The 26,643-nt window shown below is 43.3% G+C and overlaps 1 protein-coding gene across 9 annotated transcripts in view; it reads right to left on the bottom strand.

The window, feature by feature from the left end:
• znf532 (zinc finger protein 532) overlaps window positions 1–26,643 on the bottom strand; it is a 178,239-nt gene that overhangs the window by 114,751 nt on the left and 36,845 nt on the right. For 2 of the 9 annotated variants that reach the window (XM_048534034.2, XM_048533973.2), the window contains exons 1-2: window positions 9,320–9,402; window positions 8,167–8,235 (exon numbers count right to left, since the gene is read on the bottom strand). The exons of 2 other annotated variants lie outside the window; for them this stretch is intronic. The gene's annotated coding sequence lies outside the window, so the exon portion shown is untranslated. Of the gene's footprint in view, window positions 1–705; window positions 804–8,166; window positions 8,288–9,319; window positions 9,433–26,643 lie in introns of those variants that run through there. 5 more of the 9 variants (XM_059649436.1, XM_048533991.2, XM_048533983.2 and 2 more) reach the window with 5 other exon arrangements.

The raw sequence follows: 26,643 nt of genomic DNA on the forward strand, positions 1-26,643 counted from the left end.
ATTTGTGAAGAAGGGTCTAAGCCCAAAACGTCAGCCTTCCTGCACCTCTGATGCTGCTTGGCCTGCTGTATTCATCCAGCTCTACACCTTGTTATCTCAGATTCTCCAGCATCTGCAGTTCCTACTATCTCTGAGTATCTATGTTGTAGCTCTAAAACAATGCTAGAGAATTGAAAATCTCAAAATTGACACGGGTAAATAGCAGCAGTCAGCTATCCTATTGCTTTATGAAGAAAGTAGCACAGTGCAAGCGCCATTAGAAAAGTTTGAAAAAAGACATCAGGAACTCTAATTGCAAACACCTGCTCAAAAAAAAGCCAGAAAATAACAACATGCTGTCATTCTTCTCAAATGATGGCATTTCGTTTTGGTTTTGTTTGCTTTCCATTAATATTGTATATATTAATTTTCTACCACTATCCATAGTTCTAAACTATAACCAGATACATAAAGATGAATACTGCCACAGCAACTTGGACTGGCTGAGCGAACTGCAAACCACTACCCACAACAGAATCTCATGCCCCTTATAATACGGACTTTCGGCCAATCCTTTTATATTTTAAAACTAAAACTACAGGCAGGAAAATATGGCTGCCCATGGGTCATGTTGAAAATACTTCCCTGTGCCAAGAAAGAATAAATGGAACATTCCATATGAATGTGAATCAATAACATTTACTAAAACAATTGAACAAATATTACCATTAGACTGAGTGAATCAATCAAAAAATAAAGTCTCCAACTGATTCAAATCCTCCAGCTGTCAAAATACGAACACAGGATGTGGATTCAAAATGAACACCGCACCCTTCTTTGGTGAAGGACTTTGAACGTGTCTCATCAAGTGAGTTTTTATAGGTTTCCTGCCTGGTTTTAAAATCAACAAGCTGTTTTGCAAGTAGTTCCACCCAAGCAAACAATCAAACCAAGAATTCAGTGATCAAAAAGTCAGGCATATTTGCTACAAGTTATCAAAATGCCAAGGCAATTAACAGTAAAACTCTGAAAGCAGGGGATCCTAACAGAGGAGGACTCCACCAATGTGTTCCACTTCAGGTTTATCGAAAAATCACATCTTGGAAATAGAACTACCTGTTGACAATCGTTTGCTTGACAAGACTGTCATTTCGATTTTAACCTTCTTAAAAATCCGAGAAATAACAGGCCTGCTACTGAAGACCATAAATCAAAAGTAAACCTGCAATCAATGAGTGTCTGTGTGTCTGATAGATTGAGTCAGTAATGTTACAATATCTTTGGGATAAGTGAGAATAAATGACTTATTTTGTTTCAAATTCACAAAAACATGCTGCTACAATTATTTAACAAAGTGTGGAGCTGGATGAACACAGCAGGCCAAGCAGCATCTCAGGAGCACAAAAGCTGACATTTTGGGCCTAGACCCTTCATCAGAGAGCCGAAACATCAGCTTTTGTGCTCCTGAGATGCCTCTTGGCCTGCTGCGTTCATCCAGCTCCACATTTTGTTATCTTGGATTCTCCAGCGTCTGCAGTTCCCATTATCACTGCTACAATTATTTAATTGGGGCAGACAGTTCTAGGGTAATAAAACACACATTTTTATTTGATAATGAGAAGTAAGGACTACACATAAACTTTATCCGAAACATGAGCACAGAGTATTTTCACCTTTAAATAAAAGGAAACAAATTTTAAAAATTACTTAAAAGAATTCAAGACACCAACTACACATTGGTAAAAGTTGGAAATCCTCACCTTATGTGCTGGTTTAAGAAAAGTCAATAAATTACTTCAAGAAAGAAATCAGACAGCTGCTTGAAAAGGAAAAGTAATTAACAACTATCAAATAATTGAATGGAAGGGCAGAATGGTTTCTTTTTACTTGTTCTATCGTGAGAAATGGGTGTCACTAACAAGGTGAAGATTTGTTGTACATCACTAATGGCCCCTTATGTGAGTTATTTGCAAGTCAACCACATTGCCACGATTCACAATTAGGCCAGATAGGCAAGGACAGCAGACTTTCTGCCTTAAAAGGACACTTGTTAAAGAGACAGGTTTTTCAGACAATTGGTAATAGTTTCATGGTCATCATTACAGAGATTAGTTTTATATTCCAGGTGTATTCATTTAAATTCCACCAGATACTGTGGATCTAAACTCACATCTTCAGAACATAAGCACCGACTTTCACCAGTTCAGTGATTTGCCATTACACCACTGCACCTATTAGTGATGCATGTAAAAGAAAACTCAATTATAGACTCGATGGCTCGGTACTCCCCCATTAGTTACGGGAATCTCTCAACCAGCCTACCAGGGGGATCCCTGTGCAAAGGCTGGAGAGTAATGAGGAGACAAAAGCATTGGCAGACAGACAGAGGCCTAACAATTCTACTCAAATTAGAAGAAACCCAGCAACATCATCAATGAGTTAAAAGCAAAATACTTCTGACGACGTAAAATAAAAAAAAATGAAAGGGCTGCAATAAGTCAGCTAGCCCGACAGTATCTGTGGTGAGAGAAATGGAGTTAACATCTTGAGTCTGATATGATTTGTCTTCAGACTTGAAGGCAGAGGGTGGAAAATTATAGCTTTTATGCTGTTTACAAAGGAGCATTGGAACAGATGGGGACGGTGCCCAGAGCAAAAGGCAACGGAAATGTTAATGGTAGGCATTAATTGGTCAGCTCTGCTGACAGCAAACCCATGCAAACACGACACTGGGCAGGATAGATAATCAAAATGGAGTACAGTATTTTTACAGTCTAAAGGTGATGAACACAATGTTGAGTCCAGAAACCTTCAAAATTGCCCTAAGTAGAAAATGAGGTCCTATTCCTCGAGCTTGCATTAGAGTTCATTGGAACACTAGTATGAAATCAAGGTAGTGTATTGCAATGGAAAGTGACTGGGACATTGGAGCTATTCTTACAGATAGAGCAGAGATGGTCCCCAAAGCGATCTCACCAATGTATAGGAGACGGCATTGTAAGCAGTGAATACAGTAGACTAGATTGAAAAAAGCTCAAGTAATTAAATGCTTCATCTGGAGGGTGCATTTGGGGCTTAGGACATTAAAGGAGGGAAGAAGCAAAAATATTACACCTTCCATAACCAAATGGGCAGGTGCCATTGTTGGGAGGGAGGAATATAGGAAGATGTCACAGAGAGAAAGATCTTTGTGGGTTGCTGACGAGGAAAGATGTGATTGATTGTGGCATCCTGCTGGAGGTGGGGACAAAAGGGTAGAGGATTATCAATGCGCCAAATAGACATTCCTGTTTATACAACATCCTTAACATAAAAAAGGTCATATGGTGCATCACAGGCACAGTATAAAACATGCAAGGAGATTTTAAGGTAGATTGTGTGGAGAGTCTTAAAGGAGGGAAGTGAGGCAGAGCAACAGATGTTAAGGGAGCTCAGGGCTTGTGTAACCGAACGGATGGCCACGAATGGTTGATGCTCAAGAGGCCAAATTTAGAGCAGCGCTGGCGACATGGAGCTGATAAAGAGATAGGAGGAGGTAAGGGCATGGAGGGTTGTGAAGATGAGGATGAGAATTGTAAATTCAAGACAGTGACCCACAGCCAATGTCATTCAGCTACAGCAGGGATGATAGAGGAATAAGACTTGGTGTGAGCTCAGTCATGAGCAACACAGTTTTCATTGACCTCAAGTGTACAAGAGGACAAAATGAGGAGACCAGTCAGGCATGTGGTGAAATAAAAGCATTAACCATTCTACAGGGTATGGAAGAACATCGGCAAATCAATCCATACTTTGCTGAAGATATCTAAGAATACAAAATCAGTAGATATATCAATTCCATTTTTGAGAAGCTAAAAATGAAGACACTTTGACATGCTGCTAATCCTGTTCTAAATTGGTGAGGATGCCGCAATTAGGTTATTTAGGGACTGTACAGTGTAACACTAAAAAAAGGATGTCCAAGGGCTGGTCAATCTGGAAAATATTCCCACTGTCTCTTTCTACATTCTTCCTTGGGAACTTGGTTTAAACTTCCACTTCAAATGGAGTCTGAGTAAGAGTATACATCAACCTTTGCACTTCAGGATTAAAATCAGGCAGAAATTACAGGTTTATCCAGCAACAGCCTTGCAAGCACACACCCAGAATAGCAGAGACAGGTAATAGGATCGGTCAGCTCAGTTGGCTGGACAGCTGGTTTGCGATGCAGAATGACACCAATAACACATCCTCCACTCAGCCGAGGTCACCGTGAACACCCTTCTTTCTCAACTTTGTCTCTTGCCTGAGGCATGCCAATCCTCAGGTTAAAATCACACCACTGGGGTGGGCTAGATAACAAAGTGTGAGGCTGAATGAATACAGCAGGCCAAGCAGCATCTTAGGAGCACAAAAGCTGCTGTTTCGGGCCTAGACCCTTCATCAGAAAAGGGGGCTGGGGAGAGGATTCTGAAATAAAGAGAGAGAGGGGGGGGAGGTGGACTGAAGATGGATAGACGTGAAGATAGGTGGAGAGGAGAGTATAGGTGGGGAGGTAGGGAGGGGATAGGTCAGTCCAGGGAGGACGGACAGGGAAAGGGGGTGGGATGAGGTTAGTAGATAGGAGGTGCAGCTTGAGGTGGGAAGAGGGGATAGGTGAGAGGAAGAACAGGTTAGGGAGGCAGGGATGAACTGGGCTGGTTTTGGGATGCAGTGAGGGGAGGGAGATTTTGAGGCTTGTGAAATCCACATTGATACCACTGGGCTGCAGGGTTCCCAAGCGGAATATGAGGTGCTATTCTCGCAACCTGGATGTGGTGGGTGTGCTGAGATTGGAGGGGAGTGTGGAGTGGACAAGGGAGTCCCGGAGAGAGTGGCCTCTCTGGAAGGCAGATAAGGGTGGAGATGGAAAAATGTCTTTAGTGGTGGGGTCGGATTGTAGATGGCGGAAGTGTCGGAGGATGATGCGTTGTATCCGGAGGTTAGTGGGGTGGTATGTAAGGACGAGGGGGATTCTCTTTTGGCTGTTATTGCAGGGGCGGGATGTGAGGGATGAGTTGCGGGAAATGCGGGAGACTCGGTCGAGGGCATTCTCGACCACTGCGGGGTGGAAGTTGCGGTCCTTGAAGAACGAGGACATCTGGGATGACTAGGGTGGGCAAGGGCCTTGTAGTATTATCACTGGACAGTCGTTTCAGAGACCCAAATAACATTCTGGGGTAGCAGGAACTGCAAATGCTGGAGAATCTGAGATAACAAGGAGTAGAGCTAGATGCTTTCTGAAGAAGGGTTGAGGCCTAAAACGTCAGCTTTCCAGCATGCTCTGCTGATGCTGCTTGGCCTGCTGTGTTCATCCAGCTCTACACCTTGTTATCTCAGATTCTAGGGATTCAGGTTCAAATCCCACCACGGCAGACAGTAAATTTGAACTTAATCAAAAAAATTCTCGCATTAAGAGTCCAATGATGACTGTGAAACCATTGTCAACTGTCAGAAAAACCCATCTGAAGAAGAGTCACTGGACCTGAAACATTAACTCGGATTTCTCTCCACTCAGGCTGCCACACCTCCTAAGTTTTTCCAGCAATTGCTGTTTTTGTTTCTGCCTCAAAATTTTAACCTTGCCATCCCAACTGAAATAATGTGTTGCAATAGTCATTAAATATTACCCGTTATTTGATCGTGGGCAGAAACCAGGGACATTGGGACTGTCCTTCTTCAGCACTCAAATTTAATGAGAGATTTAATATAATCAAGGGTTTTGATAAAGTGGATAAACTGAAACTGTTTTAACTGATAGGGTATTCAATACCCACTGATTTAGGATACTGGCAGAAGCTGTGGGCTGCAGGTGCAAGGAGATTTGTTACAATGCACTCTTCAGAATGGGTGGTAGAAGCAAATTTAATAGTAACTTTAGAAAGGAAAAAAGGAAATTGGAGAAATAGTTGACAAGTTAACAATATACAGGGCTATGGACTGAATCTGAAGTACTGGGATGACAAAAGCAAAATAATATGTTTGCTGGAAATCTGATTGGCTGGTAGCTCTGAGCAGGTATGGCTCTCAAACCTTGATCACACAAAGGCACTGCTGATTGGGTCAAAAGGCCCAACTGGCACTTTATTTCCAAATCTTCCCTCACTCAAAGTGATGGCAAGGGTCTCCTGCCAACTCTTCAGGGGTAGGCGAGACCCTCATTGTCTCCGCTGAATCAAGCCCAAAAGTTTCAGGTCAATGACCTGTCATCTCGAACCTGGGCCTATTTGGACAACCGCTTCAAGGGGCCAATACAATCATCGGTATGGCTTCCTTCTGTGCTTTATTCTTCAATGATAATGTGCTTCAATGCAATGTAACTCAGAAATTAAAATCAAACCCCAGTCATTGGATTTGCTTTGCAATCCAGAGGTCGCAAGTTCAAATCACACATGAGAAGTTGTGAAACTAAACTTGCACCAGATAAAATGGCCATAAAAACTACCTGATTGTTATTAAAACATTTGGTTCACTAATGTTCTTCAGGGAAGAAAATTTGCCATGCTTTAGTTGCCGTGATGAACACATGGCTCTAGTCACACACAATGTGGTTGACTCTTAAGCCTCAAGGAATGAACAATAAATACTAATAGAGCCCACATTCAGAGAACACGCAAGTTGCAATCTCTGTGAAGGATCCAGGGTATAATTATCAATAAAATGCAACCACGTCACTATCTCTGATACAATTTTAACCTCAGTGTGAAGCCTCTTCCAGGGATGCCTAACCTGAAGAAGTTACCCTCCTCCCTCCGGACCAACTTCAGGGAATCTCTCTCCCACTGCAACTTTCTTGTCTCCATCTTCGATCCGCCTCCCCCTCTCTCCCTATTTATTCCAGAACCCTCTCCCCATCCCCCTCTCTGATGAAGGGTCTAGGCCCGAAACATCAGCTTTTGTGCTCCTGAGATGCTGCTTGGCCTGCTGTGTTCATCCAGCTTCACACTTTATTATCTCTACACCTTGTCTATTTCCAGCTGAGTTCACAAAATTGAAGCATGTGCCAACTCACAAAACACCTGGGACATACCACAACTACTGAGAAATCACTTTTAGCTTTAATCAATTTGACACATAGTACAAAGAGTTTGTGAGGGAATAGCTGAAAATATTAACTTCATTAAAAATTGTATACTGTTCAAGTAGGAGGTCTTTGATGTTCCTTTAAACCCTTCCTCTCGTCATCTCTATTTTCATTGCCTCTAACTGAAGGTAACAGACTTGAATCCATTGCCAAATCTTGGTTCAAACTGAAAAGGTGAAGCCTTCGATGGAAATACAGAATGCACAAGAGGATTTCAGGAACATAGAGTTCCCACAAGATTGTAGGAAGTAGAAGGGACAAGACCACAGAAGTATTTGAACACAAGATTGAGAGTTTTAAAATCAACGGTTGAAAAAAAGAATCATATTTCAGCACGCACAGTGGTGACCTGGGAGCAGGCCTTAGGCAATCTTGGAGACAGACAGCAGAGTTCTGGAGGACAAATTCAAGCGAGTGTCAGATACAAGCTGTGAAGCCAAACAGAAAAGCATTGGAATTGTCAAGTTTGGAGGAAACAGCAGCATGGATGAATCCAGATGCAAATCACTGGTGACCAATTGTTCTCTAGCCCAGGAGCTTAAATCAGCTTAGCATTGTCAGCAACAGCTCCAGCTACAATTCCTGCGGCTGCTCAAGCCATATTTCAAATTTAAGAAATCCTAGTGGCATGGCTCTGTCAATTACAGAATGTAACAACTGATATTTGTTGAGAAAATATGCAAGGTGACATCCCTTTCTGAACAATGTCAGTCTGTAACCAAAAGCAGACCCTTGAGTAGGTGACATGATGACAGTATTTTCTATCCCCTGTGAAACAAGCACACACAGGAGTTCATCTGCAAGGAACTGTGCTGTACAGTCAATGTTATGCAAAATAATTTTTTTTTAAGCAGTGCTATCTCGTTTCTTATAAAACAGGTTCCAAATGTTCCAAAACATTACAGTATGACCTAGGCTCTGGGACCTCGGTTGGTGGTATTTTGATGCGTGTGCTGACACCTAGAGATCCTGACACCCTTCCAAGGAAAAAAACTCCATTATTGAAAACATTGGAGAGACTGGGAGAGCAGATAGAGAATATTTAAGAGAACAAAGCAATCTGTTTAACTATCACTATTACTTACCCTGAACTAGGCCACCACCACCACTGAGACATATCCAAACACTGTCGTCATTTTCAGATTTCCAGGATTCTTCGAAATGAGGTAAAAAAAAGCCGTTCAAAATTTTGATAGCTCCTCAGGTCTATTTTTTTAAAAAATGAGAATAACAATGTTTTTAATACAATAAAAGCCTTGTCAGGAGGACCTCAGCAAAAGTTCAAAACAGTAATCCAGAAAGGAAGGAAGAAGGGGGCAAAAATATTGGGCGACAGGCCTGAATGCTTCATTTCAGAAAAGTGATCCAATTTGTTAGCACAAATGCTTGAATCAACCACTTTTAATGTGTGCATGTTCTGTATATTATTTTCAACTCAGATTTGCTGATTTGAAAAACAAAGCTGGTGGCCGTAGCTGAGAAATTTCTCGGGAGGATTGCATGAAAACAAAGAACATTTCCTCCTTTGTAAAGCTTTAGAGGGACCAGCGTCTGTAAGGCTTTTAAAGGGAGGTGTCAAATCAGTAGCCCCAGAAGGCTTTGTGCTGATACTCAAGTTACAAAAACAGATACATACGTCTCCTATTTTCAAAAAAAACACACATCAGTAGGCCAAAACAAGCTAATCATCAGGAATATTTTTAATATTTTACATATACGTGATAAATTCAACTGGTTAAATTCATGACCATAATTCTCCTGGCATGGTGACTTGCATAATGTAGGACACCGGTCATGTAATCTGCTGTGTGATAGTACAAGACTGTGGCTTCTTTCCCCCAGAGTTAAAGATTTCCTTACCACTATACTAAGAAGTAAATAACACTTTAACTCAAAAAGCAGCACCAAAAAAAACCTCCATCTTCTCTGCTAGCAAGCCAGCTAAGCGTGTCTTTCCTGCCCCCAATGTTATGCACAAAAATCCCAGCTAGCAGTACTCTAATTTGCACAGTAACAAAAATTTGGTCTTAGATTTAAATATACACTGCTGATCCATATACACTTCATCTCTCAGAAAGTAACAGATTACCCCCATCCACCATTTTTTTTGTAACAGGGAGCACACAAACCCTTCTTCATGCTTGAATCCTTTACCTCAAGACAGTGAAACAAATTTTCTTCTTCAAAGATACCACAAACATACCCAACTATAAAGCATTTAGCATACTATCCACATACCAGAATAATATGTCTAGGGTGCAATCATGCTGTTTTAGATGGTACCTTTCTGCAAGCTTCTTGTATTGCTGCCATGAAGAAGGAAGCAATGTAGCTCAGTGGCTGCATTGTTCATGAGCTGATCTGCTTCAAACCAGTTCTAGCCGGTTCCAGCCACCCCACATACAGCCATGGAAACCTGTACTGCAGCACATATTGCCCAGTGTTTCCCTTTGCTTATGCCACATTATTGCGATGTTTTTACCCAAAAAAATATTTTAAACTGTCCTTTTGGAACACCGCGCCTACAGAATCATATCTAAATAAAGCTCAACAGTTCCCCTACCTTTATTTTTGCCAGCATGTTGCTGTGATCTCTGGGAAAGTCAATTGTAATAAAGGTTTGTGATAGTGCACTATGAAATGGCTGCGGTGTCCTAACAGAAATAAAATCACTGAGAAACTGTGGAGCTAAAATTATCTGCTCATATTTCTAAACATTCACCGACAGTGCAGCCAACAGGATTAGATTTTACTAAACAACAGAAAAAAAAATTAGAAGGTGCCACAAAATCTGTTTTCTTTCTCTGAAAAGCTGCCAGGTCCATATGCTCACTGTTAAACCAGTAAATCAAACTCCTTTACTACTTTTAGCCAGGAAGAGTCACGGTGATTTTTATTGGGATTTATGGGATCTGACGTGCCACAGCACAGGGGTTGCAGATCAGAAAATACCAGTCCTTTCTGCTGTTTTTAACCACACCCTTTAGCAAGAAGCCATTTTAGAAACAAATGTGTAATCTGCTAATTGTCTCGTCCTCTTTCTTCAGGCCCAGTCCTTTGTTTTAGCAGTTCAGATTCCGAGCAGTCAGTAATTATGGGAGCAAGGGATAATTTTTAATTTTGGTTTTGAACATTGCTCATTTACCTTGAATCACTGTAGAAAAGCTATTATAAACCTTTTGCATCAATGCAGCACATTTTCACTTCAAACAGACAATTTTACACAAAAGTTTCACTGACAAGACAGTGGAAGCCCACAAAGCACTGTGCAAGCAATAAAGTAGGTTTCACTACAAGCTTGGCTAAAGCATAAGGAAGAATGGGAATGAGGGGGGAGGGGTGTTATCACTGCAGACAGCTTCCCAGTTTGGGCTACTGCAAATTAACTGTTTGATGTTCAATGACTCAAACACACAGTATTTTAACAACAAAAAAAACTTGCAGTTCTACAGCACCTTCATGTCTTGCAAACGTGACAGCCTGGTGATACAAACTGTTGAATATTTCTCTCTCAACCAGAATATCGAGCTAAAACAAGGCAGCCCCAATATGCAATGGAAGTGGATGGGCCACACCAGCAAAAGAACAAGACACTGGTGTCAGCCTCATGGAGTCTGCCTAATTGTAAGTCCCCTCCTGCCACATTGAGTTTGCACTTCCCATCAACTGATCAAACACTGGCAATGGTTCTCTCAAATCCTTGGTTGAAATATCTAGATTCATCTGGATACAGGACCTGTGTTCATAAAGCCTGCAAAGAGTGGTTTTTATTTAAACACAATCTTCATTTAATCTTTCTTGTCCGTGAATGATTGCACTGGACTGTAAATGAGTACCGATTCCTTTAATTAAAGTAAGTAAAACAGTTGTCAGTCCAACAGAAGCCCTTGTCCAATTTACATTAAAGTGCATTAATTTTCAGAAAATTAAATATTGCACAACACTGTCACATCACTATCACCATTAACAGTGAATTCATAAATGCCTCTTATTTTTATGGTATGATTTATATTATAATTATACCTCCTGTTATTTTATACCTTTTCCTGGATGGTACAGTAATTTGTAATTATGCTTTGTTTTGTAGCCACAAAATGTGTAGCGCAAGATTTTTAAAAGATAACATCAAGATCTGTATTAACTCACATCCGCCACACAGTCTTATAGGGAAATGCGACCCCCGAAACAAAAACTAAAAGATGACAAATGACGCGTCTGAAATATGAGGAGAGATTGACTAGTTTAAGATTGTTTTCGCTGGAGTTCAGACGAGTGGGGGTGGAGTGGGGAAGGGTCTCAGAATTATTCTGACAGGACGAGACAGGGTAAATGCAGGAAGGATGTTCCCGATGGTGGGTATGTCCAGAACTTGGAGTCACGGTATGAGGATCTGGGGTAGACCATTTAGGATTGAGATGAGGAGACATTTCTTCACCCAAAGAGTGGTGAGTCTGTGGAATCAATTACCACAGGAAATAGTTGATGCCAAAACATTGAACGCATTCAAGAGGTGACTAGATCATAGATCATAAAATCCCTACAGTGTGGAAATGGGCCCTTCGGCCCAACAAGTCCACACTAACCCTCAGAGCATCCCGCCCAGACCCATCCCTCTATAACCCACTTAATCTACACATCCCTGAACACAATGGGAATTTAGCACGGCCAATCCACCTAGCCTGCACATCTTTGGCCAGTGGGAGGAAACCAGAGAGCCCAGAGGAAACGCATGCAGACACGGGGAGAATGTGCAAACTCCAGACAGACAGTTGCCCAAGGGTGGAATCAAACCCAGGTCCCTGGCACTGTGAGGCAGCACTAGATATAGCACTTGGGGCAAATGGGATCAAAGTTTACGAAGAGAAAGCAACATTAGGCTATTGAGTTGGATCATCAGCCATCATCACATAGAATGGCAGAGCAGGCTCGAAGGGCTGAAAGGCCTTCTTTTGCACCTATCTTCTACGTTTCTACGTACCCCACTACGCTGCATTTACATATCTCACAAACAGGGTGGCAGAAAGAACTCAACTGGACTGAGAAACTTAAAGAAGACCGCTCAAGACAAAGATACTATGTTACTCTGGCTATCAAGTAGGAAGCATGCAATAACAGTGCCTTGAAATGTGCAAGCATCTGAAATATATGTGACTCCATTCAAACAAAACAAGAGTCAAAGTTCTGATAGGACAACCTTAAAACCAACATAAGGAACGGCCTCGACATGAAAGCCACTAACACTTCCACAAGTATTCACAAATGAAACAGCATGCTTAACTGAAGAACTACTGCAATACAGAAAAACTGTGGCATATTTTCTGAACAGGTTCCCCAGTTCCAAGTAGAATTCTCAGTACAGAGAAAACTACACAGTGTACAGCAACTCTACGAGTCACTATGCAAAAATACTGGTCAGGAAGTTAAAAGTACAGTGGGTGAATGCACCTGTGGCACTGAATTACGAACAAACATCAAGATATCCTTCATTTTTGAGAGAGATAATGGGAACTGCAGATGCTGGAGAATCCAAGATAACAAAGTGTGAAGCTGGATGAACACAGCAGGCCAAGCAGCATCTCAGGAGCACAAAAGCTGACGTTTCAGGCCTAGACCCTTCATCAGAAAAGGGGGATGGGGAGAGGGTTCTGAAATAAATAGGGAGAGGGGGGGAGGCAGATCGAAGATGGACAGAGGAGAAGATAGGTGGAGAGGAGACAGACAAGTTAAAGGGGCAGGGATGGAGCCTGTTTTGTCCCTGGCTTGTGCTGAACCAGGCAATTTTACCTGGAGCAATAGAAAGCTGTTCTAATTAGGTTCACTAGCAATTGAGGCCCCACATGTGCAAGAGGGACATAAATTATCCTGGCCTGGGTACTATTTAAAACAGATCAAACAATTCCTCTGGTAACCTGCCCAATTTACATTTCTCAGCCAGCATTTCAAACAGATGATCCAGTAATTTATCTCACGGTTGTTTGTGGGAGCTTGCTGTGCAACTCCTTGTCTCACTTCCCATATTACAACAATGGACACATTCAAGAAAACTTCATTGTTTATATCCCAGAGGGTTTGGATCGTCGAGTCTGGTCAAGACAGAAACCACTGGATTTTTGCAAACAAAGGGATTACAGGAATACAGAAAATGCAGCTGTAGTGACCTTATTAAATGTCAGGGCAGGGCTGAAGGGCTGTATGGCCTCCTTCATTGACTATTTATTATGATCTAAAAGCACGTTCATAAATTCTGGGGGTTTGAAAAGCACTATATGAATGCAAGTATTTCTTTTCCCTTAATATCTTATGACAAGGGATACAACCTATGCTGACAATAGGGGGATCACAGGTCAGGAAAGGGTTACAGCAATGAAATAAGCTGCTCTTGCTTACTGACTAAGGTCAAAACAATGTCACTTACGGGCCCAATAGTGAGCTGTTCACCAACATCAGTATACAGCCGGAATTGTATGCCAGCAACTCATTGAACATTACACTTTTAATGTTCCTGCTCTGACAAGATCAGGAGGGCTTGAAAAATTGCAGGCAGCTCCTTGATCTGTGATGCCCAGCGCCATTTCTGCTGTCAGCAAATTTCATTGGGAAAGGGGCAGTGAAAGTATGCACTTCCAAATCTCCACAATTCTGTTAGAGGTAGGTGAGGTTTGGATGTTGATATGAATCACACCAGCACAGAGATGATAAATCATGGTCTGGATGGAACCAAATGAAAAGTCAGTCCAAAACATGTTGCCTACTTAACATGTTGTTATGAAATGCTGTATCACAAGTTGTCTTCCTTTACTACAGTGAGCAAAGTTAATGTTTTTATTGGTCACTTAACATTCAGTAATGTGGTTGCTAATTTGTTACTTCTGACAACTGGCAAGCTATTGAGAGAAACAAACGTTTTTTTTATTCATTAATGGGATAAGGGTGTCATGGGCTAGGCAGCACTTATTGCCCATCCCTAATTGCCCAGAGTCAACCACATTGCTGTGGTTCTACAGTCACATATAGGCCAAACCAGACCAGGTAAGGATGGCATTTTTCTTCCCTAAAAGACAGCGGAGGCTTGGGAACCACTTTGCAGAACACTTCCGCTTGGTTCGTAATAAACAACTGCACCTCCCAGTCGCAAACTATTTTAACTCTCCCTCCCATTCCTCAGACGACATATCTATCATGGGCCTCCTGCAGTGCCACAATGATGCCACCCGAAGGTTGCAGGAACAGCAACTCATATTCCACTTGGGAACCCTGCAGCCCAATGGTATTAATGTGGACTTCACCAGCTTCAAAATCTCCCCTTCCCCCACTGCATCCCAAAACCAGCCCAGCTCGTCCCCTCCCCCCACTGCATCCCAAAACCAGCCCAGCTCATCCCCGCCTCCCTAACCTGTTCTTCCCCTTGTGACAATCGACTCATGGTCATCATTAGATTCTTAATCCCAGATATTTTGTTGAATTCAAATTCCACTATCTGCCTGGATTTGAATCCAGGTCCACAGATCATCTGGGTCTCTGGATTAACAGTCCAGCGATAATACCACTAGGCTTTTGCCTCCCTTGAGTATTGTGAAAGCGCAAGTCTTCAGACATGTTAGAGTAGCTTATCCACTTGGTAAAGTTCTATTCCTGAGTTGCACATTTTAAAAGTTTCAGCCAGTTTGAAATCTTGATTGTGTAAAATGTCACTGTTTTTTTACATTTAGCCCCACTACCTGTTTGACTGATTCAAATCTTTAACAGGTTGTTGAGATTTCATTAATCCTTTTAGGTTTATCTCAGTAATTCAGCTGTTAAAAAGGCCCTAATCAATTCTGTTCAAATGGATTTGTACACATACATGCTCAATGGCCTAATGGCTTGAATAGCTGTCTTTCAAACTACTACAAGATTCTGCTCAGCAGGGATTGTTTATACAGCTGTCCGAGAAATGTCAGCTTGTTCATTTTAACGTATTTACGAACTTTGCAATTACTTTTTGAAATAATTATGAACAATTCTTTGTCTATTTTGATAGATTCATTAGCCTTTGAATTTTTTTATTCCGTGGTGGGATATGTGCATCACTGACTGTGCGTGCATCTATTGCCCATCCCCAGTTGTCTGTAAGGAGGCGGTGGCGAGCTATTTTCTTGAACCGTTGCAGTCGATGTGCTTTAGCTTGACCGAGAATGTCATTTGGGAGCAAATTCGAAGACTTTGTCCCTATCAATACTGAAGGAGTGACAACATATTTTTAATTCAGAATGGTGCATGGGGGAGGTGAACGTAAAGATAGTGGTGCTGCTGGTAATGGTATCTGTTACCCTTCTTCTTCTAGATGGTAGTGGTCATGGGTTTTGAAGGTGCTGGCTAAAGGTCTTTGGTGAACTTCTGCATGCATCTTGTAGATGGTGCCAACTGCTGCTACTGAGCAACAGTGGTAGAGGGAATGAATGTTTGTAGACAGTGGTGTCAGTCAACTGAGTTGCTTCGTCTTGATAATGTAAAGCTTCATGACTGTTGTTGAAGCTACTCACATCCATCACAGTCCTAGCTTGTGCTTTGTAGATGGTGGACAGGCTTCAAGGAGTCAGAAGATAAGATATTTGCTACAGTATTCCTATCTTCCTACTAGCTACTGGATTATATGGAAAGTCAGTTTCTCGTCAATGTTAATCCCCAGAATGCTTATAGTGAGGAATTCGGTAATAGTAATGCCATTGAACGTCAAGGAGCAGTGGTTAGATTATCTCTGACTGGAGATGGCTATTGCTTCGCATTTGAATGGCACAAATGTTACTTGCCACTTATGAGCCCTAGCGTGAATATTGTCCAGGTCTTGCTGTGTTTGCTTCAGAATCCTAAAGAGTGTACAGTTATTAATGTAAAAGGGTCATGGTTGGTCCTCACTAGCTCCGATGAAACCGTGCAGCATACAAACATATTGAGTTCTGAGGGAGGGTCACCCTGGACCCAAGACATAACTCTGATCTTTTCTTCACAGATGCTGCAAGACCTGCTGAGCTTTTCCAGCAACTTCTGTTTTTGAAACATAGTGCCTCATATACCATTTGCAGCAAAGAGTGGAGAATCTCCTGTTGTGCTGACTACCTCTATAGAAGTGTGTACATGTGGTACAGCTATCCTTCTGCTCTTAAAAGGCAGTCTGTCCTTACAAAGGGAAGCTATAAAGACTTATAGGAGGCAGTTGCTTACCATTCCTTAAATTATAAACAAGGTAAGTGGAACACAAGGGCAAGGAGAGGGCTTCAGGCTGATAGACAAAGTTCTGGTGGAACAGAACAGAAGCAAAGAAGCCATAGTTCTTTAGAGGGCTAGGATAGCCTTAAGGACACACTCAAAGTATTGGGAGCAGGAGATCAGGGCAATCCATAAATGATATCAGGGCCTAAGGCTCTTACCGCAGCACCAGAAAAAAGGCTAGTGAAATGTATCTTCACCTGATATTGCCTGCCCACCACTTCATAGAGCTTTGACACCACTCAATGAACTTGACAGCAAACTCACCCGGTAGCACTCCCTGGAGCTTGGGCTTATGACCAATGTCGAGAGACTCCACCTCACCCTTATACATGTCAATGCTGAGAGTTTCACATCTCCTTACTGTTACCTCCACATGCCTTCAGTTATGGCAGGTACATCAACAAAACATACAGTGCAATCTGACTACTGATGTTTGTCCCTCTCTTACAGGACAAGTAGATGCAAAAAGAAGCATAGTAGAGGCAACAGAGGGAAAAGGGACACCCCCATCTCCTGAATCTTATAGAGAACACAGCCATAGCATCCTGTGTCACTGAGAAGGTTGAGGATGAAAATACATTCTGGTACAGCAGACAGTGAAGGAGATAAATTTACGTTCACAGCTAGAGGATTTGAGCACAATGAGACCACAAGATACAAGAGCAGAATTAGGCCATTCAGTCGATTGGGTCTACTCTGCCATTCAATCATGGCTGATAGGTTTCCCAACTCCATTGTCCTTCCTTCTCCCCATAACCTTTGATCCCCTTACTAACCAAGAACCTATCTATCTCTGTCTTAAATACACTCAATGACTTGGCCTCCATAGGCCTCTGCAGCAATGAGTTCCACAGATTCAATACCTTCTGGCTGAAGCAACACCTCTTTATCTCAGTTCTAAAGGATCGTCCCTTCACTCTGAGGCTCTGTCCTCAGTTTCTAGTCACTCCTACTAGTGGAAACATCTCTACTTCCACTCCATCCAGGCCTCCTGAGCATTCTATAAGTTTCAGTAAGATTCATCCTCAGCTGTTACAACTCCATCAGCCTCAACCTCACAAGTCCTTCAGCCCCAGGGTCATTATTGTAAACCTCCTTTGGAACTCCTCCAAGGCCATCCTTTGTCACGATGGTCCAAAACTGTTCACAATATTCCAAATGCAGTCTGACCAGAACTTTATACAGCCACAGCAATATATCCCTGCTCTTGTATTTTAGCCCTTTCAAAATGAATGCAGACATTGTCTTTCCTTTCTTAACTGCCAACTGAACAAGCATGTTAATCTTAAGAGAATTCTGAACTGGGACTCCTAAGTCTCTTTGGTCTTCAGACTTACGAAGCCTTTCTCAGTTAAGAAAATAGACTACACTTCCATTCTTCTGACCAAAGTGCATCATCACACATTTTCCCACATTGTGTTGCATCTGCCACTTCTTTGTCCACTCTTCTAACCTGTCCAAGTCCTTCTGCAGCCTTCCTGCTTCCCCAACATTACCTGTCCCTTCACCTATCTTTGTGTCATCCGCAAGCTTAGGAACAATGCCCTCAGTTCCTTCGTCCAGGTCATTAATGTATATAACATGATCAGTTCTGGTCCCAACACTCATCCTTGCAGAACTTCAATAGTCACTGGTTGTCATCCTGAAAGAGGCACCTTTGTCCCTGTTCAGGCTTCTGCCAAAGGGCCATTCTCGATCCATGTCAGTATCTTATCGCTAATACCATGGACTCTTATCTTACATAGCAGCAAATTATGTAGCACTTTGTCAAATGCCTTCTTAAAATCCAAACAGATCATGTCCACTAGCTATCCTTTATCTAACTTGCTCATTACCTCAAAGAATTTCAACAAACTTCTTAGGCATGACCTCCCATTGACGAAGCTGAGCTGACATTGCCCTATTTTACCACACACTTCTGCAATCTTACCTGTAATAATGGACTCTGAAATCTTACCAATGACCCAGGTCAAACTAACTGGCTGTCTTCTGTCTTCCTCCCTCCCTCTTTAAACAAGGATGTTACATTACACATTTTCCTGTCATCTGGGACCCTCCCTGACTCCGGTGATTCCTGAAAAATACCACCAATGCCTCTCCAATCTCCTCAGCTATATTCAACATAACCCTACAGTGTAGTCCAACCAGTCAGGATCATTTATTTACGTTCAGACCTTTCAGCTTCCACTGCACCACCCCCTTAGTGATACCCACTATACTCACCCCTTTACTCTCTTGAAGTTCTGTTATGCTGCTGTTGTCTCTGACCGTGAAGACTGATGTGAAGTATTGATTCATTTCCTTCACCATTTCTTTTCTCCCCATTACCACTTCTCCAATCTCATTTTCCAGTAGTTCAACGTCCATTGTTGCCTCTCTCTTATCTTTTAAATATCTAAAAAAAGACTCTTGCAATCTCCTTTCATATTACTAGCTAGTTTACCATCCTATTTCATCTTCATTTACCCCATGTTGCTTCTTAAGTTGCTATCTTCTATTTTAAAGAATTCCCAATCTTTTGGCTTTCCACTGATATTCATTACATGGTATGCTTTTTGTAACCTTTTATGCTGTCTCTAACATCCATTGTCAGTTGTGGTTACCTCATCTCCCCTTTAGTATGCTTCTTCTTCCTTGGGATGAATTTCTGATGTGCCTCATGAATTACCTCCAGAAATTCCTGCCATTGCTGCTCCACTGTCTTCCCTGTTCAGCTTGCCTTCCAAGCAACTCTGGCCAGCTCCTCCCTCATATCTTTGTAATTGCCTTCATACAATTATAATACCATTACATCTGATTCCAGTTTCTCCCACTCTAACTGTAGGGTGAATTCTATCATATTATGGTCACCGCTCCCTAGGGGGTTCCTTCACCTTAAGCTCCCTAACTACACTTCACCAAGTCAAGAGCTGCCTGTTCCCTGTAGGCTCTATCTCTGCTCCAAAAATTAATCTTGTAGACATTCCACAAATTCCCTTCTTTGACATCCACTACCAACCTGATTTTCCCAGTCCCACTCCACATTGATGTCCCCAATGATTATTGTAATAGTACGTTTTTGACATGCTTTTTCTAACTTCTCAATGATTTTCTTTCCCACATCCAACTATCACGTGAAGGTCTCCCATCAGGGTCTTTTTACCTCAACTCTAACCACCCAGATTCTACACTTCCAACCCTACATCCCATCTTGCTACTGAAGAAACTTCATCTCTTACCAACAAGGCACCCTTAGCCCCCCTGCCCATCTTTTGATCGGACATGTATCCTTGGATTATAGATCATTGAATCCCTACAGTGTGGATATTGACCTTTCAGCCCAACAAGCCCACACCGCCCTCAGAGCATCCCACCCAGACCCATCCCCCAATAACCCACCTAATCTACACATCCCTGAACACTACAGGCAATTCAGCATGGCCAATCCACCTAGCCTGAACATCTTTGGACCGTGGGAGGAAACCATGCAGACACAGGGAGAATGTGCAAACTTCATACAGACAGTCACCCGAGGGTGGAATCAAACCCAGGTCCCTGGTCCTGTGAGGCAGTAGTGCTAACCACAGAGTTTAGCTCCCAGTCCTAATCCCCTTGCAGCCACATCTCTGCAATATCCACAACATCATACCTGCCAGTTTCAACCCACACTATAAAGCCCATTTCACAAACAAAATCAGAAATTGCGAGAAAAGTTCTGCAGATCTGGCAGCATCTGTAGCAAGAAAACAGAGTTAATGTTTCAGATCTAGTGACCCTTCTTGAGTTCTGAAGAAAGGTCATTGGACCCGAAACATTAGATCTGCTTTCTCTCCACAGATGGTTTCAGACCTGCTGAGATTTTCCAGTGATTTCTGACTTTATTTCCGATTTCCAGCATCCACAGTCCTTGGATTTTACAAACACTTTTACCTTGTTCTGTACACTGTATGTATCCCAACCAGAACTCCATCAACAAACACACTGAACTAGACCCTATATACAAACCTCTGAAAAACAGAACTAGAAGTAATGCCAACCCCCTGCCCCCAAGCAAGGGTATATAAACAGCAAGCGGGACAGAACACCAATGCTTCACCAGAGGCACACCAATGATGCATCCCAACGGGATGGTGAAATGTCTGCAACCAAACACACTGACTCAGTGTGCAAGTCTACAACCCCATCCACAACCCAAGCTCAAATCTTCTCAAAAACTTTAAGTACAATACTTTCAGCCCTGTATTGACTGCCTACTTCTCATAGTTGTCCTCGTATCTGAAGTTAGATTCCTGACCATTTCCGTACTGTTAGCCTATTACTACTTCTCGAAACATGAATAATCTCTCCCGAGTCCTCCCCCAGCCTTTAATTTTTCCATAATTTTCCATGCAACTGAACCCACCCGCGCACTATTTTGTTTTTAGTCCTATCCACAGCTCGAATTATGCAATTCGCCAGGACTCCAGTCCCAGCAAGATCCAAGTGGAGCCTGTCACATTGGAACAGCTCCCTCCATCCATGGTACTGATGCCAATGTCCTATGAACTCAAATCCATTTCTCCAACACCAAGCTTGAGGCATATGTTTAGCTCCTTGATCTTGTTGACCCTATGCCAATTTGCTTGTGGCTCTGGTAATAATGCAGAGATCATAACTATTTTGGTTCTGCTTTCTAATTCAGCCCCAAGCTGCTTACATTCCCTCAGCAGAACTTCTTCCCTCTTTCTATGTATATTGTATACCATGACAGTTAGATTTTTCTCCTCATGCTCCAGGTTCCTCTGCAGCACAGATGAGATATCCTGAACTGAGGCACACAACACAGCCTGCAGGACTCTTGACCCTGGCCACGGAAAACAGTGTCAATTCCACTGATTATACTATCCTCAATTACAACTACATTTCTTGCTTTCCTTGAATGGCTCCCTGTACATGGATGCTATGGTCAGTTTTCTCTTCCTCCCTATGACAGCAGGGCTGTTTTGCTGCAAATGTACAGGACCTTGGTGCAGTTTTGTGTGCAATTTTCGTCTCCTTATCTGAGGAAGGATGCTCTAGCTATGGAAGGAGCTATGAAAGATTTACCAGACTGATTCTTGGGATGGCAGGACTAATTTAGGAAGAGAGGCTAGTTTGGTTCATATTGTATTCACGAGAAGAATGGGAGCAATATCTTAGAAACCTCTAAAATGCTACGAGGACTAGACAGGACAGATGCAAGGGATTGTTTGGTAAGATTCAAACCCATTTACCCTAAAGCCCAGGGGTCTGTGTAACTAGTCTAGTGACAATACTACAACACCACTGCCTACCCTCAGAAGTGTCCTTTAGATTCAAGTGAGCTCCTGAGGGCTGAAATGGTGTGAGTGATCTAAAAGCAGCAATGATGATGTGGTGGAGCTCAAGGGTGGAAGACGACAATGTAAATTAAGTAGTGGTGAACATGGAATCATCCAAAGGCCCAGGGAAGCAAGCAGTGAGTTACTGCCACCAGCTATCTTGTCTTGGAACTATATCACCATTTCCTCACTGCAGCTGGGTCAAAATCCTCATGTTCCCTACCTAAAATCATCATGTGTGTGACCCTACAGCAAAAGACTGCAAGATAACAAAGTGTGGAGCTGGATCAGCACAGCAGGCCAAGCAGCATCTCAGGAGCACAAAAGCTGACGCTTCGGGCCTAGACCCTTCATCAGAGAGGGGGATGGGGAGAGGGAACTGGAATAAATAGGGAGAGAGCGAGAGGCGGACGAAGAGGGAGAGAAAACAAGATAGGTAGAGAGGAGAGTAAAGTTGAGGAGGTAGGGAAGGGATAAGTCAGTCCAGGGAAGATGGACAGGTCAAGGAGGCGGGATGAGGTGGTAGGTAGGAAATGGAGGTGCGGCTTGAGGTGGGAGGAAGGGATGGGTGAGAGGAAGAACAGGTTAGGGAAGCAGAGACAGGCTGGGCTGGTTTTGGGATGCAGTGGGAGGAGGGGACGAGCAGGGCTGGTTTTGGGATGCGGTGGGGGGAGGGGAAGAACTGGGCTGGTTTTGGGATGCAGTGGTGGAAAGGGAGATTTTGAAGCTGGTGAAGTCCACATTGATACCATTGGGCTGCAGGGTTTCCAAGCAGAATACGAGTTGCTGTTCCTGCAACCTTCGGGTGGCATCATTGTGGCACTGCAGGAGGCCCATGATGGGCACGTCGTCTGAGGAATGGGAGGGGGAGTTGAAATGGTTCGCGACTGGGAGGTGCAGTTGTTTGTTGCGAACCGAGCGGAGGTGTTCTGCAAAGCGGTCCCCAAGCCTCCGCTTGGTTTCCCCAATGTAGAGGAAGGCACACCTGGTGCAATGGATACAATATACCACACTGGCAGATGTGCAGGTGAACATCTGCTTGATATGGAAGGTCATCTTGGGGCTTGGGGTGGCGGTGAGGGAGGAGGTGTGGGGGCAAGTGTAGCACTTCCTGCGGTTGCAGGGGAAGGTGCCGGGTGTGGCGGGGTTGAAGGGGAGTGTGGAGTGGACAAGGGAGTCACGGAGAGCGTCGTCTCTCCGGAGAGACCACTCTCTCCGAGACTCCCTTGTCCGCTCCACACTCCCCTCCAACACCACCACACCCGGCACTTTCCCCTGCAACCGCAGGAAGTGCTACACTTGCCCCCACACCCCCTCCCTCACCCCCATCCCAGGCCCCAAGATGACCTTCCATATCAAGCAGATGTTCACCTGCACATCTGCCAATGTGGTATATTGTATCCATTGCACCAAGTGTGGCTTCCTCTACATTGGGGAAACCAAGCGGAGGCTTGGGGACCGCTTTGCAGAACACCTCCGCTCGGTTCGCAACAAACAACTGCACCTCCCAGTCGCGAACCATTTCAACTCCCCCTCCCATTCCTCAGACGACGTGTCCATCATGGGCCTCCTGCAGTGCCACAATGATGCCACCCGAAGGTTGCAGGAACAGCAACTCGTATTCTGCTTGGGAACCCTGCACTCAATGGTATCAATGTGGACTTCACCAGCTTCAAAATCTCCCTTTCCACCACTGCATCCTAAAACCAGCCCAGTTCTTCCCCTCCCCCCACTGCATCCCAAAACCAGCCCAGCTCGTTCCCTCCTCCCACTGCATCCCAAAACCAGCCCAGCCTGTCTCTGCTTCCCTAACCCGTTCTTCCTCTCACCCATCCCTTCCTCCCACCTCAAGCCGTACCTCCATTTCCTACCTACCACCTCATCCCGCCTCCTTGACCTGTCCATCTTCCCTGGACTGATTTATCCCCTCCCTACCTCCTCACCTATACTCTCCTCTCTACCTATCTTGTTTTCTCTCCATCTTCAGTCCGCCTCCCCCTCTCTCCCTATTTATTCCAGCTCCCTCTCCCCATTCCCCTCTCTGTTGAAGGGTCTAGGCCCAAAGCGTCAGCTTTTGTGCTCCTGAGATGCTGCTTGGCCTGCTGTGTTCATTCAGCTCCACACTTTGTTATCTTGGATTCTCTAGCATCTGCAGTTTCCATTATCACCAAAAGACTGCAGTGGCTCCTGAAGGAAGCTCACCATGTCCTTCTCCAGGGAAATTAGGCATGGGCAGTAAATGTTGGCTCAGCCAGCGATATCCAAATCCCATGAATGAATATGAAAAGATAAGAACTCTGATCTCTGCTTCAGGAATTGGTGCATCTAGTTTCCCAGGGAAAGGCTGGAGACTGGGTGCTGCATTGCAATGACGCAAGGTTAGCTGGTAATGAGATGCAAATGCATGGAAATAAAGTAGTCACTAATCATTAGTGAGATTCAGAACATGCAGTTTAAACCCCAAGGGAAACCTTGGAATCCTTTCTTCTTGATGCTGAGAATTTGATTTTTCCATTATCGCTGCACCTTTTTTCCCCTCTTTCACCATTGCCCATACCACACAAAACAGCAGAAAATTTCACCCAAAGTGTCAGCCAGTAGATAATATCCTGAGTATTGAGTCAGCTGCCTGATGCCTTGCAATTCTCTATGTCTAGTTTAGAGGCCAAACAGTGAAGCAAGACAGATATAGAGATGGGCTAACGGAAAGAAAGGTAGAGAGAGACAGCAAAAGAGAGAAAGGGAGATATAAATATTCAAATGCAAACAGACACAATTAATAGAAACAAAAAGCTGAAGGGACAATTATATTTAGATTTCCTTAATCTGTGTATCTAGGGAGCAAAACCAAAACACAATTTATAAAGGACTATGAAAACTGTCATGGGGTCAGTGACTTGCAATTATTCTACATGTGGAAATAATACATTTGTCACTAAAATAAATAACAATCATCCATGTAGAATGATCCAAAAGGTTTCCACACCAGCATTTCAATTGTTAATTAAATTCAGGAATGACTTTCACCACTGTATCTGGATGTTCATTTCAAACGTTTGGGCTTTCCCCCCTTTATTCATCAACAGGATGAGGGTGTCACTGGCTAGGCAGCACTTATTACTCATTCCTAACTGCCCAGAGGGCAGTCCAGAGTCAAAGTCAATCACATTGTTGTGGGTCTGGAGTGACATGTAGGCCGGACCAGGTAGGGATGGCAGTTTCCTTCCCTAAAGGGCATTATGAACCAGATGGACTTTTCCAACATTGATTCACAGTCAGATTCTTAATTCCACGTATTTACTGAATTCAAGTTCCACCATCTGCCATAGAGGGACTGGAACCTGGGTCCCCAGAACATTAGATAATAAAATGTGAGGCTGGATGAACACAGCAGGCCAAGCAGCATCTCAGGAGCACAAAAGCTGACGTTTCGGGCCTAGACCCTTCATCAGAGAGGGGGATGGGGTGAGGGTTCTGGAATAAATAGGGAGAGAGGGGGAGGCAGACCGAAGATGGAGAGTAAAGAAGATAGGTGGAGAGAGTAAAGGTGGGGAGGTAGGGAGGGGATAGGTCAGTCCAGGGAAGATGGACAGGTCAAGGAGGTGGGATGAGGTTAGGAGGTAGGAGATGGAGGTGCGGCTTGGGGTTGGAGGAAGGGATGGGTGAGAGGAAGAACAGGTTAGGGAGGCAGAGACAGGTTGGACTGGTTTTGGGATGCAGTGGGTGGAGGGGAAGAGCTGGGCTGGTTGCCTCTCTCCCTCCCCAGAACATTATCTGGGTCTGTGGATTAACAGTTCAGCAATAATACCACTAGGCCATCACCTACCCTTGGCTACTCTATATATAACATACACCCTGAGCAACAGAAACTTTTACTAGCTTAAAAGATATTATTTTAATGCCAAGACTGGAAGATAAAATTAGGGCAAGGAATTGAACTTGTGTTGGTATAGCTGCCAGTTGTCAATTACAGTTTTCCTTTCAGCAGTATATTAGTAAGGTCAATGCCAATAGTTGAACAGAAGTTGTATTTAATTGTACACAGATGATGAGTATCAACTGGACATTCATTTGTGCACCTAAAAATAGGCACAGGCCCAAAGTTGTATCCTTTGGGTTAGGAGATATCTATTTGTAATGTGCGTCTCAAAATAAATTTGAATAAACATGTGTGATGATTGGCTCCAGATCTCTGCTTCAATACCTGGATTTCTGGAACAGAACTTATTACAGCTAAAAGAGATATCAGTCTCATTAACACTGGGACAAAACCACTAAAGTAAACTTTTTTTAATCAGAGATAATGGGAACTGCAGATGCTGGAGAATCCAGGATAATAAAATGTGAGGCTGGATGAACACAGCAGGCCAAGCAGCATCTCAGGAGCACAAAAGCTGACGTTTCAGGCCTAGACCCTTCAGAGAGCTCTGATGAAGGGTCTAGGCCCGAAACGTCAGCTTTTGTGCTCCTGAGATGCTGCTTCGCCTGCTGTGTTCATCCAGCCTCACATTTTATTATCCTAAACTTTTTTTATGTTAACTTGATTTAAATGTTTTGATAACAATACAAATAATGGTACCCTTTCCTTATTTGTTAAAATCCACAATTTGGGCATACCAGACAGCAAAGAAAATGTACAGGCACATCTTACAGGAACTGGTGTAGTGGCAGCAAAAGTAGTTAATTAGACATCAATTTTACTCACAAATTACATAGAACATAGAACATAGAACATAGAACAGTACAGCACAGAACAGGCCCTTCAGCCCACAATGTTGTGCCGACCATTGATCCTCATGGATGCACCCTCAAATTTCTGTGACCATATGCATGTCCAGCAGTCTCTTAAATGACCCCAATGACCTTGCTTCCACAACTGCTGCTGGCAACGCATTCCATGCTCTCACAACTCTCTGCGTAAAGAACCTGCCTCTGACATCCCCTCTATACTTTCCACCAACCAGCTTAAAACTATGACCCCTCGTGCTAGCCATT

This window comes from Stegostoma tigrinum, chromosome 1 (genome assembly GCF_030684315.1).
Source record: "Stegostoma tigrinum isolate sSteTig4 chromosome 1, sSteTig4.hap1, whole genome shotgun sequence".
Lineage (NCBI taxonomy): Eukaryota > Metazoa > Chordata > Chondrichthyes > Orectolobiformes > Stegostomatidae > Stegostoma > Stegostoma tigrinum.